General features: G+C 41.6%; 1 protein-coding gene across 1 annotated transcript in view; it reads left to right on the top strand.

The window, feature by feature from the left end:
• The first annotated feature begins 18 nt into the window (after positions 1–18).
• The window catches only part of LOC140464641 (alpha-N-acetylgalactosaminidase-like), a 59,267-nt gene continuing 44,087 nt past the window's right edge, over positions 19–15,198 (top strand). The window contains exon 1 of the mRNA XM_072559986.1: positions 19–424. The gene's annotated coding sequence lies outside the window, so the exon portion shown is untranslated. The remainder of the gene's footprint in view (positions 425–15,198) is intronic.

Below are 15,198 nucleotides of genomic sequence, written 5' to 3'. Positions count from 1 at the left end.
AGATGGCGACTTAAAGTTGCATTTGCACTCCGACGGAATGTCGCATTTTGGGTGCGTCCGAAATACGAGGTTTGCGGCGTCACAACTTAGTCGCATCGCGGGGGAGGGGGGGGGATGCGACAACATTTCGGGGCTGGGGAAGGGGAGGAAGGGTTGCACTGTTGGGTTAGAGTCCCCACCCCAGAGAGAGACAAAAAAAAATCAACATTGCATTCACAGTTTCATGCAATTTCAATGCAAACTCCCCCCCCCCCCAATGCTCAGTGCAATGTGGACCCTGCAAATTGTTACTATCTCCTTTGTTTCTCATTCCAGAAAGGAATCTAATCTCCCCCCACCCCCCCTCCTCCGGAGCCTGACAGAATGACGGGGGTGGGGGGGATTCCCGGACGCGGTCAATCTCAAAGAACGCGCAGTTTACAAGGTAGGGGGGGGGGGTGACTTGAAGCGGCGCCACACAAATGCTGAGGTTCTGCCCGCTTTGGAGTAGGGGGTGTACTGGCCGTGCAAAGAAAATAAATACCAAGGGGTGGTCTTGTGGTCCCGCTCCCCGAGTGAGTGTGCCCTGCCCGCGCTGTGAGAAAGTGACTCCTGTCATTGGAACGACCCCGACCAACTTTTCTCAGGAGTTCCGTCGCACCGGGAAAGGAACAAACGCAGAGGACGATGATGAGCTCTCTTGACTGCAAGCCCATCTCTGGAATTAACAGCAATCTAGGTTTGTTCAATGTTGCATTTCAGTTGCAATGGCACTTGTCATCTTTTGCTATAAATCCTGTGTGTCTAATGGTCCTGCTGCTACCTCAAAGGAGCAGCGCTCCAAAAGCTAGTGCTTCCAAATAAACCTGTTGGACGTAACCTGGTGTTGTGTGATTTTTTTTAACCTTATCGCTGGAATTGTTAGTGCAATAGTTGAGTGTGCCTCAAGGCATCATGTCGTTCTGTTGACATTGTAAGGACACTTTGGAAACTGGACTAGCAAGCCTATTGGAACAATGGTGAATTCAAAAGTTTTGCAATGGATCATTGAGTCACGGAAACTAACTCAGAAGCTTGCTTTCTAGATTAGATTACCTACAGTGTGGAAACAGGGCATTTGGCCCAACAAGCCCACACTGGTGCTCTGAACAGCGACCCACCCAGACCCATTCCCTTACCCTACATTTACCCCAACTAATACATCTAACACTATGGGCAATTTAGCATGGCTAATTCACCTGACCTGCACATCTTTGGACTGTGGGAGGAAACAGAGCACCTGGAGGAAACCCATGTAGACACGGGGAGAATGTGCAAGCTCCACACAGATAGGAGCACAGGGCTGGAATTGAACCCAGGTCCCTGGCATGTGAGGCAACAGTGCTAACCGCTGAACCACCATGCTGACAGGGCAGAAATTATTCGCCTCTGATTACGTCATCAATGGACTCCAAATGTTAACTCTTGTTTCTTTGGCCACAGATGCTGCCAGACCTGCTGTGTTTCTCCAGCACTTTCTGATAGTGTTTTGAAAATGATTGGCCTGACTCAGATTTAAAGGTCATGGCCCTAAAACAGAACACAAACTAGTCCGCAAGCAGTGAGTGCTAAATTACAGCAACAACCTGCGTTTATATGGCACCCTTAACACTATAAAATGGCCCCTAGCCACCTGGCAGGAATACCACAAAGCAAGATTTGACACCACGTGAGGCAACAATCGAATGGCCAGAAGCCAGGAGATTGTGGAGAAAGAGAGAGGAAAGAGGGATTTGGAAACAAGGATGAGAACTTTTTTTTCCACCCTGACAGCAACTTGCACTGAGAGCCATAGAGATGTTACAGCACGGAAACAGACCCTTCAGTCTGACTCGTTTATGCCAATCAGACATCCTAAATTAATCTAGTCCCATTTGTCAGCATTTAGCCCTTATCCCTCTAAACCCTTCCTCCATATACCCATCCAGATGCCTTTTAAATGTAATTGTACCAGCATCCACCACTTCCTCTGGCAGTTCATTTCACACATGCACCACCCTCTGTGTTAAGAAGTTGCCCCTTAGGTCCCTTTTAAATGTTTGTACTGATTAGAGTGGCGCTGGAAAAGCACAGCAGGCCACACATTTGCTTTCTCTACTTTCTCCCCACCCTACCCCCCCCCCCCCCCCCCCCTCTCATTTATCTCTCCACCGCAGGCACCCTGCCTCTATTCCTGGTGAAGGGCTTTTGCCTGAAATGTCAATTTTCCTGTTCCTCGGATGCTGCCTGATCTGCTTTGCTTTTCCAGCGCCACTCTAATCTAGACTCTGGTTTCCAGCATCTGCAGTCATTGTTTTTACCCTTTTAAATCTTTGTCCTCTCAACTTAAATCCGTGCCCTCCAGTTTTGGATTCTCCCACTCTGGGGAAAAGGCATCTTGAAGGGTATGAATAGGAAGGGTTTAGAGGGATGTGGGCCAAATGCTGGCAAATGGGACTAGATTAATTTAGGATATCTGGTCGGCATAGACAAATTGGACTAAGGCAAAAAGTGTGGCATTGAGAAGCACAGCTGGTTAGGCAACATCGGAACAGCAAATTCTAGATTAAATTCCAGCACCACTCTAAATTAGTTCACAGCAGATCAGGCAGCATCCAAGGAGCAGGAAAATCGACGTTTCGGGCAAAAGCCCTTCATCAGGAATGAAGGCAGGTAGCCTCTGGGGTGGAGAGATAAATGGGAGGGGAGTGGGGCTGGGGAGAAGGTAGCAGAGAGTAGAATAGGTGGATAGGGTGGGGATGAAGGTGATAGGTTAGAGAGGAGGGTGGAGGGCAGCAGGAGAGTCGACATTTTGAGAATAAGTTCTTCATTAGCAATGCTCGAAACGTCGACTCTTCTGCTTCTCAGATGCTGCCTGACCTGCTGTGGTTTTCCAGCGCCATACATTTTGACTCTGATCTCCAGCATCTGCAGTCCTCACTTCCTCCAAGTTGGACCAAAAGGTCTATTTCTGTGCCATACATCTCTATGACTTTGGTGAACCAGGTAGGCTTTTATTACAATTGACAATGGTTACATGGTCCACCATTAGACTATCAATTAATTCTAGATTTTATTGAATTCAAATTTCATGATCTGTCGTGGTGGGTTTTGAATCAATGTCCCTCGAACATTAGGTTGGCATTCTGGATTATTAATTAAGTGTCAATACTTCTGTTACCATGAAGAGGACTTCTTTTCTTAAATATCACTCCACTACATATCCATTGATAAAAAGCAACAAGTTGATTGAAACCATTTATATTGCCTCTAGGCATTGAACAACCATGATGAGATTGGTTATGTCTAAATAGGTTCAGGACAATCCAGGACCCCTGGGGAGCCATCATGCACCCCGGGGGGCTCAGTATAAATTAAATATCCAATTATGAAGAGACACAAACAGACTAAATGGCAAATAATCATCTTAAATGAGGAGGCTATCACTTGGCTTCAGGGATCTGCAAATAGCAAATAAAAATAAATTTGCACTGGCCCTCCCATTTCACTGAATGTTCCAGGTACTGATACGCCCTTCTGTAACTGTGAACACCCTTTTAATCTTCACTCATTTCAAAGTCTTGCTCTTAATATCCTGCTTGGCATGCCCAATATTTGGCTTTTTCCTCCCAAACTAGATACTGTGGCTTTCAAGCTGTTCCCATTTCAGCATCCATTTTGCGTTTGTTTTCCGTCCACTGTCTTCCTGCCCTTAGCTCTCCATACACTTTGTCTACCTTTCTCCCTTCCTTCTGCCTTTCATTCATCCCTCTCTGCTGCTTCTATATTACTTTAAATCTTACCCCAATCCTTCTCCTTCCTTTTCCCACAACTTTCTCACACTCAGGTCCTACTGCCAAATAATATGTTTTCAACTTCTGAATACTGTGGGGAGAAATTCTTCTGAGAAGAAGAACTTTTGGACCAGAGAGGAGTCTAGTGTGAATTGTGTCAGCTGACCTGGCACGGTGGCTCAGTGGTTAGCACTGCTGCCTCACAGCACCAGGGTCCCAGGTTCAATTCCAGCCTCTGTCTGTGTGGATTTTGCACGTTCTCCCCGTGTCTGCGTGGGTTTCCTCCCACAGTCCAAAGATGTGCAAGTCAGGTGAACTGGCCATGCTAAATTGCCCATAGTGCTAGGTGCATTAGTCAGAGGGGAAATGGGTCTGGGTGGGTTACTCTTCGGAGGGTCGGTGTGGACTGGTTGGGCCGAAGAGCCTGTTTCCACACTGTAGGGAATCTAATCTAAAAAAAATCAATGTTTATGTCAAATACAGTCAGTTTGACAAATGTAGGGAAGAAACCCACATCAGTAAGCTCATGGTGCTAATGAAAAAAGCATTTGAAGTCATGACTCAAACAGCAAAGCCAAACCCAACTCTGAATTACTGTCTTTAGCAGACAGATGTTTAACTTTTAAATATTACTTTTTTAAACTCCCTTCAAATTTCCTGCAGATTAATTTCAAGGAATGTAGGACAATGCTATTTACAAAATAATTGTAGAAGATTTCAGAGGTATGAGACAATATTAAATGGTGCAATGTGAAATGTGGACACCACACGCCCCTCCCAAAAAAATGGTGTTTAACATGAAAGTGAACACTAATGGATTAAGAATATTGCTCATACTCAGATACTTGACCTTGCATACAACATAAACATAATGGGGGTTGGTTAGCTCATTGGTTGAATGGCTGATTTGCAATGCAAAATGATGCCAACAGTGTGGATTCAATTACCTCACCGGCTGAGGTTACAATGAAGAATACTCCTTCTCAACCTCTTCCCTCACCTTCAGGTTAAACTAACACCAGCCATCTCTCTCTACTGAGAGAATATTCCTATGTTCCAATAGGATTGCAGTGACTTAACCTCTTCATAATATAGCGAGTGTGTGCTGGCATGCTTTGGACAAACAATTATTTTCTTTTCCATTGTCTTGTAGACTGGAAACTGTATACCTAATCTGAAATTCAGGGGAATGAAATAGAGTCTACATTGTTCTGGCTATTGCTATTAACAAAGTTACAAATAAACACCGTTTGATTTAAGTAATTGTTTGCTGATACAGAATTTGAGTATTGCTGAGAAAAGACAGATTTTGTCAAAGCTTTTCTTATTGTACGCACTGGATAATTTTCAAGAATACCAATGTAAACAGAAAACAACAATTATAATGAATAAGAGAAGATTGCTGGTTGTTGGAAGCTGAACTCTGATTGGTAGAGGCATTGTTATGGAGAATGTAACAGTTGAATGACTGAGAGTTAACTACTATGATTTGTTCAAATTATAAACCAAACAGCTCGACCCTGATTTGTCAAAGTAGTACCTTGAGAAATTAAGCATAGAATGTTGTCTTCCCTTTTGTTGCGCTGAAATGGTCTTTCTGTCCTCTGGATATGGATCTGTGTATTAATATGTGTAGTTTCCAGTCTGTACAAGTGCATCACACTGTAAGCCAAACTGACATTCCTAAATTACTTGTCAGCATAATTCATGGCACAATTAGACTTCTTCAGCAAATGTTAATCAAAGAATTGCATCTAATGCTTGGAGATTGTGTTTTGAGTATTGCACTCAAAGGCTGGTTGCCTGCTGTCAGTACCTTGTGCGCTGCAAACAACCGAAGGGATGTGCTGTTTATTATGACCTGTCAGTCTTTCAGATGCACAGCCTAAATACCAAGCTTTAGAGATGTAGAGCACGGAAACAGACCCTTTGATCCAACCCGTCCATGCTGACCAGATACCCCAACCCAATCTAGACCCACCTGCCAGCACCCGAACCATATCCCTCCAAACTTTTCCTATTCACATACCCATCCAGATGCCTTTTCAATGTTGCAATTGTACCAGCCTCCACGACTTCTTCTGGCAGCCCATTCCACACACATACCACCCTCTGAATGAAAAGGTTGCCCCATAGGTCTCTTTTATATCTTTCCTCTCTCACCCTAAACCTACAACTTCTAGCTCTGGACTCCCCCAACCCAGGGAAGAGACTTTGTCTATTTATCCTATCCATACCCCTCATGATTTTATAAACCTCTATAAGGTCACCCCTCAGCCTCCAATGCTCCAGGGAAAACAGCCCCAGCCTGTTCAGCATCTCCCTAGAGCTCAAATCCTCCAACCCTGGCAACATCCTTGTAAATCTTCTCTGAGCCCTTTCAAGTTTCACAACAGCCTTCCAATAGGAAAGAGACCAGAATTGCATGCAATATTCCAAAAGTGGCCTAACCAATGTCCTGTACAGCCACAACATGACCTCCCAACTCCTGTACTCAATACTCTGACCAATAAAGAAAAGCATACCAAACGCCTTCTTCACTATCCTATCTAGCTATGACTCCACTTTCAAGGAGCTATGAACCGGCACACCAAGGTCTCTTTGTTCAGAAACAGTCCCTAGGACCTTACCATTAAGTGTATAAGTCCTGCTAAGATTTGCTTTCCCAAAATGCAGCACCTCACATTTATCTACATTAAACTCCATCTGCCACTTCTTAGCCCATTGGCCCATCTGATCAAGATCCCTTTGTAATCTAAAGTGACCTTCTTCTCTGTCCACTACACCTCCAATTTTGGTGTGATCTGCAATCTTACTAACTGTACCTCTTATGCTCAAATCCAAATCATTTATATAAATGATGAGCGGTAGTGGACCCAGCACAGATCCTTGTGGCACTCCACCAGTCACAGGCCTCCTGTCTGAAAAACAACCCTCCACCACCACCCTCTGTCTTCTACCTTCTGTATCCAAATGGCTAGTTCTCCCTGTATTCCATGAGATTTAACTTTGCTAATCAGTCTCCCATGGGGAACCTTGTCGAACACCTTACTAAAGTCCATATAGATCATGTCCACTGCTCTGCCTTGTCAATAACAGTCCTGAAGCCTTAGTTATTTTTGCAATAACTTTGGTGACTAGAATTACACAATCTGGATGAATTGCTATTGTGTGTAGAATCCATCCACCAGACAGTACAAAGCAGAAAAGGGAGAAGGAAGTTAACCATAAATCACATCAGTCCACTTATTTCATTGTTCTCTTTGATTCTGTCGAGTACAATGGAAGACAGACAAAAGTTCTACACACCCCTGGAAATGAGAAGTCTATCAATGAAATCAAATTCCTATAGGGAGCAGGAAAGCTTTTAAGGATTTGAGATGATGCTATGAAGCTAGTAAACACGGTCTATTATTGAGACAGACATCTCAAATTAGGTAAAATCAATATATTGCAGACCCTGGAGAGCTAAAATAACAGAAAATGCAGGAAAATCTCAGCAGGTCTAGCAACATCTGTGGAGAGAGAAATAGAGTCAATGTTTCAAGCCCCATGAGTTCCAGAGACATGGGACTTGAAACTTTAGCTCTGTTTCTCTCTGCACAGATGCTGCCAGACTGCTGAGTTTCTGCAGTACTTTCTTTTATTCCATATTAGCTCTCTGACTACTGGTAGTACCCAACTCATATATCAATCTGAACCACAATGACATCATTTAATTTGTGGAGGTGCCAGTGTTGGACTGGGATGTACAAAGTTAAAAATCACACAACACCAGGTTATAGTCCAACAGGTTTAATTGGAAGCACTAGCTTTCGGAGCGCTACTCCTTCATCAGGTAGCTGTCGAGCAGGGTCATAAGACACAGAATTTATAACAAAAGATCACCGTGTCATGCATGCAACTGATACAAAATATTGAACAAACCTAGATTGCTGTTAAATCTTTCAGCTTTAAGGATGGGTTGCAGGTTTTGGTTCATTAATATGTAAATCCCAGAACTTCTTTCAAGTCACATTCTCGAGATAACTTAAGGCTTTATTAAACAAAAGGTGACATCTCAGCTCAGACAATGCCTTAAAGGTGTGAGGTTAGAGTCTGTCTGTATTCCAATCTTGAGTCAGACTGGTTCTATGTCCAAAGTAGGAATTTATAAAATGTTACATTGATTTACTGCCTGCATTGACTGCCTGCAGATTGTGTACTTTTTGAGCAAAATAGAATGTGTCTGCAAATAAAATTCTGCAAATGCAAATTCACCCCATAGACTTATATGTGTGTGTGCGTGCATGGGAGAGAGAGAGAGCGTGTGAGTGCGTGTAAGAGAGTGTACGTTTGCATGTGTGCATGCTTGGTAGAGTGTATGTATAAGCCTGAGAGAGTGTGTGCATGAATGTGATGTGGGAGTGTATATATGGTGTGGATGAGAGAGATCATGTGTATGAAAGAGGGTCTGTGTGAGTATATGAGTATGCATGTGTGTGTGTGTGTATGCATGTGTGTGTGTGTGTGTGTATGCATGTGTGTGTGTGTGTGTGTGTCTGTGTGTGTGTGTGTGTGTGTGTGTGTGTGTGTGCGCGCGCACGCGCACGTGTGAGGCACCTCCACATCATGGCTACCATCAACACCACTAACTACTGGCTCAAAGTGGAGAAGACCTCCAAGAGATCATGCATCCTCCAAGGCTGACTTTGGGGTACACAGCAGCTCAGAGTGGCTGAGCAGAGGCGGATAGCTGAGTTTGGAACCCATGAGGATAGCCTCAACCAAGATCTTGAGTTCATGTCACACTACTGGTGACCCCACTACACTATACACTCTCTCTCATACACACACTCTTACATACTCACGCACTCATGCAGACCCTCTCTCATACACATGCTCTCTCTCACACACACAGATACACCTACCACACACACACACACACCCTCTCACAGGCTTATACTCCATCGCACAAACGCACACGCTGCACCAAGCCAACACACACTCTCTCACGTGCACTCACAATCATTGGCACACACTCACTCTCTCTCTGTCTCTCTCTCTCTCTCTCCCATGCATGCACACACACATATAAGTCTATGGGGTGAATTTGCATTTGCAGAATTGTATTTGCAGACACATTCTATTTTGCTCAAAAAGCACACAATCTGCAGGCAGTCAATGCAGGCAGTTTATCCAGGTAACATTTAATAAATTCCTACTTTGGAAATAGAACCAGTCCGACTTGAGTTTGGGATACAGACTGACTCTAACCTCACACCTTTAAAGCAATATCTGAGCTGAGATGTCACTTTTCTTTGGTAAAATCTATCTCAAGAATGTGACTTAAAAGAAGTTCTGGGGTTTACATATTAATAAACCGAAACCTGCAACCCATTCTAAGAGATGGAAGACTTAACAGCAATCTAGGTTTGTTCAATATATCGTTTCAGTTGCACGACACTGTAATCTTTCGTTATAAATTCTGTGTCTTATGACCCTGCTCGACAGCTACCTGATGAAGGAGCAGCGCTCCAAAAGCTAGTGCTTCCAAATAAACCTGTTGGACTATAACCTGGTGTTGTGTGATCTTTAAAATCATTCATTCTGATAGATGTCACAATTTTCCATAGATAGAAAACAATCTTAAAATGTTGGGTATCCCTCAGATGTAACTAGCAACTGACAAGCACATTGCAATCCAGAAAGTCTGCCCTGTCAATAATTAACTGCTGGGTATCCTCAGACTGTGTTTCAAGAGAGAAAGAGTTTACATTTGTACAAACTTAATATCAATTCATGCTTTACAACCAAAGAATCATTTCGAGTTTAGACGTATCGTGACTGTTTTTGTTAACATCAACATGGCTCCCAGTTTCCATAAATCAATTTACCCCATAAATAGTAATGATCAAATATGCTGTTTAGCACTATGTTTAAGGAATAAATCTTTGTCAAAATACTGGAAGAACTCAACTGCATTTCACGAATGGGTAACACTCACTTGAGCAGTTGGATAGCAGCTTGGGTTTTTTTTTAAATAGTAGTTTTGATTTTTATTCACTCACTGGATGAGGGCCTTGCTGGCTTATTTATTATCTGTCCATTGCAATTAAGAGTCAACTACGTTGCTGTAGGTCTTTTGCAATTGGGTTGAGAAATGTATCACCTATGACTGAATAATGGAGCAGACTCAATGGACAAATGGCCTAATTCTGCTCCTGTACCTTATCGTCTTGTTTGTCATATTTCAACTTTTTTTTGTCAAAGCTCACTTGGTGTCATCTTACGGTTGAGATTATGTACTCAGATAATTATCTAGAGTCACATGTAGGCCAGCAGTTTCCTTCCCTCAAGGGCATGACTGAACCAAATGGGTTTTCAACGATCAGCAACAATTTCATCGTCATCATTAGACTCCTAATTCCAGATTTTTGTTGAATTCAAATTCCACCATGTGCCATGTTAGGATTTGAACCCAGATCCCCAGAATATTAACTGGGTATCTGGATTAACAGTTCAGTCATAATACCACTCCCGATGTTGCAGCAAAGTGTAAGTCAAGATTAAGTGCTGAAATTCTGGAGTTGGATTCAGGACTACCTGACAGGAATATTACCTGCTGAACCATGATAACATTTCATTGTTAACCATTAAATGTTCTGATCTTGAAGGGTGAGGGGTCAAGATAAACACAGATCTACCTGATCCAACAGAATGAAATATTCTCTATATTACAGCTCAATGGTCTCATCATTTAAAAACTATATCATCTGACTTGTTATGAATTACTCCACGGAAGATCTACTAATTGATATAACACTTTTGAGAATGTCTGTAACTTTGTCACATTCAAGAAGTATGTGCCGGATGTTACGTTTTGTATTAAACACCAAAAAATCATGACTGAACAATTTATATAAACTCTAAAGGAGAACAAACACAAATAATTTGGACAATTCTTTTTAATGTTTGAGTTAATCTGAAGAGACGGTTTAAATAGCAAGGAGAAGAGCAAAACAGTGTAAATCTGAAAACATTGTAACAATAACAAGCTTATAATTAATCTAGGGATTTGCTTAAATCACTTCCCATGGGATTTGTCTGAGCAAAGGGAAGTCAATTTACAGTAAATTATCTGAATACAATTAAACAAATAGAACAGTGTATAATCTCATCCAAAAGATGGCACCAAGGAAGCTTCAACAGAAAACGTTTAAGTGTGACAAACGGGACCATAAGAGCATAAGGTATTGGAGCAGAATTCGACCATTTGGCCCATCGAGTCTGCTCAGCTATTCAATCGTAGCTGACATGTTTCTCAACCCTGCCTTCTCCCCAAAACTTTTGATCCCCTTACTAATCTTTGTCTTAAATATACTCTCCACAGCCTTCTGCAGCAATGAGTTCAACAGATACAGTGCCCTCTGGCTGAAGAAATTCTTCCTCATCTCAGTTCAAAAGGGTTGTCCCTTCACTCTGAGGCTGTGCCCTCGCATTCTAGTCTGTCCTACTAGTGGAAACATCTTCTTCATGCCCAACCTATCCAGGCTTCTCAGTATTCTGTAAGTTTCAATGAGATCTCTGCCCTCATCCTTCTAAACTCCATCAAGTACCGACTCAGAGTCCTCAACTGCTACTAATGTGACAAGCCCTTCATCCTTTGAATCATTCTTGTGAACCACCTCTGGATCCCTCTCAATGCCAGTGCATCTTTCCTTAGATATGGGCCCAAAATTGTTTAGAATATTCCAAATGTGATCTGACCATACCCTTACACTGCCTCAGGAGTAAACCCCTCCATCTTGTATTCTAGCCCTCCTAAAATGAATGATAACATTGCATTTTCCTTCCTATCTGTCATCTGAACGTGCATGTTAACCTTAAACACAATCCTCAACTAGGACTCCTAAGTTCCTTTGTGCTTGAAATTTTCAAAGTCTTTCCCCATTTAGAAAATAGTCTCCAGCTTTATTCTACCAAAGTGTAATGCTATCTTCCAACCCCTTCCATCAGGTGGAGGCTACAGAAGCTTGAACACATGCACCAACAGGTTCAAGAACAGCTTCTTCCCCGCTGTTATTAGACTGCTGAATGGGCCTCTCTAACTGCAAATAATGTTGATCTTGCTCTGTGCACTTCCAATGCAGCCTCACTCTGTCCAAGCACCACAAGATCTGTATATCCTTCTTTGCTATGATCTGCCTGTACTGCTCACAAAACAGAACTTTTCACTATACTCAGATACATGTGACAACAATAAATCAAATCAAATCAAAACAAGGAGTTATAATTGCAATACAGACTACATAAAGCAGGGAAACAGGCTTACGCTACTGGTCAAGTTTCACACAAAGCCTATTCCCACTCTTCACATAACTTCATTAAAACAACTTTCTGCTATACTCCTTTCTCTATTGTGTGTTTATGTTGCACTCTATTAAATTTATCCACATTCCAACTTTGTTTTTAGAATTGTAAATGTTTTTATGGCTATCTTCTATTTATGGCTCTTGGTTTCAGTCTGTCCCATATATATAGACATCTCCACTATCGTGGCTGCACTGACTACGAACATTTTAACTTAATGTTCTTAATGCATTCTCCCCACAACTCTGCACAGTTTCTGTTTAAATGATCATTCAATGCCCTCTTGAAAGTTTCAATTGAATCTACATCCCCCACACTTTCAGACTGTCCATTCTACACTTGCTGTATAAAAAGGTGTTTGCTAACATCCCATTTATTTTTTTACATGAAACACCTTAAAACAGTGGCCTTTGGTTCTCAACTCACTTCTGAGTGGGACTAATTTGTCCCTATCAATTCTGTCCAGTCCCCTCGTGATTTTGAAAACTTCTGTCAAATCTCCACTTAGCCTTCTTGTCTCCAAGGAAAACAGTACCAACTTAGAGTCATAGAGGTTTACAGCAAAGAAAACAGGCCCTTCGGCCCAACTTATCCATGCTGCCCAGTTTTCACAATTAATCTAGTCCCATTTACCTGCATTTGGTCCATATCCCTCTGGACCTATCTCATCCATTTTCCTGTTCCAAATATCTCTTAAATGATGAGATTGTACTCACCTCCACCACTACGTCTGGCAGCCCGTCCCAGACACTCACTCACCACCTTCTGTGTGAAAAGGTTACCCCTCCAGACCCTTTTGTATCTCTTCCCTCTCACCTTTTTCAATCTTTCCTCGTAACTGATGTTCCTCATCCCTGGAGCCATTCTATGAAACATCTTCTGCACTCTCTCCACACCCTTCCGCTAGCACAACACCCAGAACTGTACACAATACTCAAAATGAGTTCTAACTAATGTGCTATGTATGTCCACCATAACCACCCTGGTCTTATACTCTATGCCCCAACTTACAAAGCCTAGAATTCTTTACTTACCACTGTTTCCTTGCTCTAGCGCTAATAAGAATAAACATCTAGGTCTAGGTAAAGAGAACCATTTACTCTGAGTGTTGGATGCCAGTCAGCAAGCAGTTAATATCAAAAATGGAAATGGACAAAAGAATTTCCAGTATCAAGCAAAACCAAGAATCTCAAAATTGACTGCTCAGTTCCCAATGTCAGTGCTTCTGATAACATCTAATATAAAGACACAATGTTCCACTATCTACTCTTCATGATCTGTGTACCTTTTAATTTTCATCTATTTTTATACTCATTTCCTACCTCTAATGTGTGTATGTATTACTTCTTGCATTTAATATCTAACAAACTCACTCTACATTTAAATGCAAGAAAGCATTGGCTTCTTTTAGGACATAAATTCATTTGGTCTGCGAGCAAGGTCACAAGGGAGGGGATCCTTTTCAATTAACCCTTGCTGTGACCAACGAGGTGAAGGGAGGTAAAGTTACATGAGAATAAAGACAGCAAGCCAGTTCCATCTCTTGTCATCCAAGAACAATCGAAGCTGGAATATTCTGTCTGGAATCGTAACAAACCAGGACCAGGCATAATAATATTTAGTTTGCTTTTGTAATGACTTTGGTAACCCAGCATTGCAATTTTTAGTGATGTAGGTGCCTCTATCCCCATTTAGAAACTTATCTTCCAAGCAAAATGTGGCTTCCTTACTTTTCCTACCAATATGTGGCACCCCGCACATAACTATATTGAAATTCATTTGCAAAAACTCAGCCTGAAAGTTGATTAACATTTTCCTGAGATTTCTCACAGTCTGCCTCCTTATTAACAATTCCTCATAAATTGGTGTCATCCCCAAATATTGAAGTTATACTTTTGATTCCTGAATCTGTACTGCTCATATCCCAGCACTGATCTCTGCAGGACACCACTACCTACCTTTCACCAGTCTGATCTCTACTCTCTCTTTCTGTTCCCTAGATAGCTTCTACACATTCTGCAACCTGTCCTTGAATTTCATGTAATTGTGACCCTACGTTATCAAAGTTTCAAGTTATAAACGAGTCAGCTTGCTTATAAAAGGAACAGATTCAGGTTGATATTCAAGCACAATTTGCATCTTGTTTGTAGTATTCCTTTAACAGCATACCAAAAAATATTGCACTTCTCACCTGTTGGGGACAATCTGCAAACTTATGTTTGTATTTTGAGATCTAGTCTCAAGGCTGTTTTTATTTAATAACGTACCACAGCCTCTGTCTGATTAAGTTCCTGTTGTTTGATATTAATATAGAATTCTGGAGAGTTTAAAGGTTGAGGGGTGATCTGATCAAAGTCTTCAAGATATTAACAGAAAAAGACAGGTAAGTAAAAATTTCCACTGTTTGGAAATTCTACAACGTGGGGGTGTTCTGTCAGAATTGGGGTCAGGCCATTCAGAAGAGATGGTAGGAAGCACTTCTACACACAAAGGGTGGTAGGTGTTTGGAATTTTCTTCCACAAACCGCAGTTAATACTGGATCAGTTGGTAATTTTAAATCTGAAATAGATCAATTTTTGTTAAGCAAAGGTACAAAGGGATATAGGCTAAAGACAGGTATTTGAAGTTAGGCCACTGATCTGCTTGAATGTCAGATTAGGCTGAGAAACACTCCTGTTTTCATGTCTCGATGTTTACTTCTTACCATCGATTGGAATACCTTTTTAATTTAAATTGGAATAAAATATTATTTAATGTCTATCTAAAATGATAGAGCCTGATTTAAATCTTCTATCTTTAAGTAGTAGATTAAGGAGGGTTTTTTCACAAGTTGGGAAACCCCAGCCAGGGATTAGACCAATTGAATTAGACTTTCAATTTAAATGATAATAAAAAGATAAAGAGCAGTACAAGAACCACATTGTGAACAACTTGAAATTGCTTCTTTCATTTTCATTCATGCCTGATGAACCTGATACTAAGGCCACTCCTTAGTATCTGCAGTTAATTTACGTAAAGTTTAATAAAACCAATAGGACTTCTGTAGCTTTATAA

Source organism: Chiloscyllium punctatum, chromosome 40 (assembly GCF_047496795.1).
Source record: "Chiloscyllium punctatum isolate Juve2018m chromosome 40, sChiPun1.3, whole genome shotgun sequence".
Lineage (NCBI taxonomy): Eukaryota > Metazoa > Chordata > Chondrichthyes > Orectolobiformes > Hemiscylliidae > Chiloscyllium > Chiloscyllium punctatum.
This window is presented reverse-complemented; position numbering and strand designations above follow the sequence as displayed.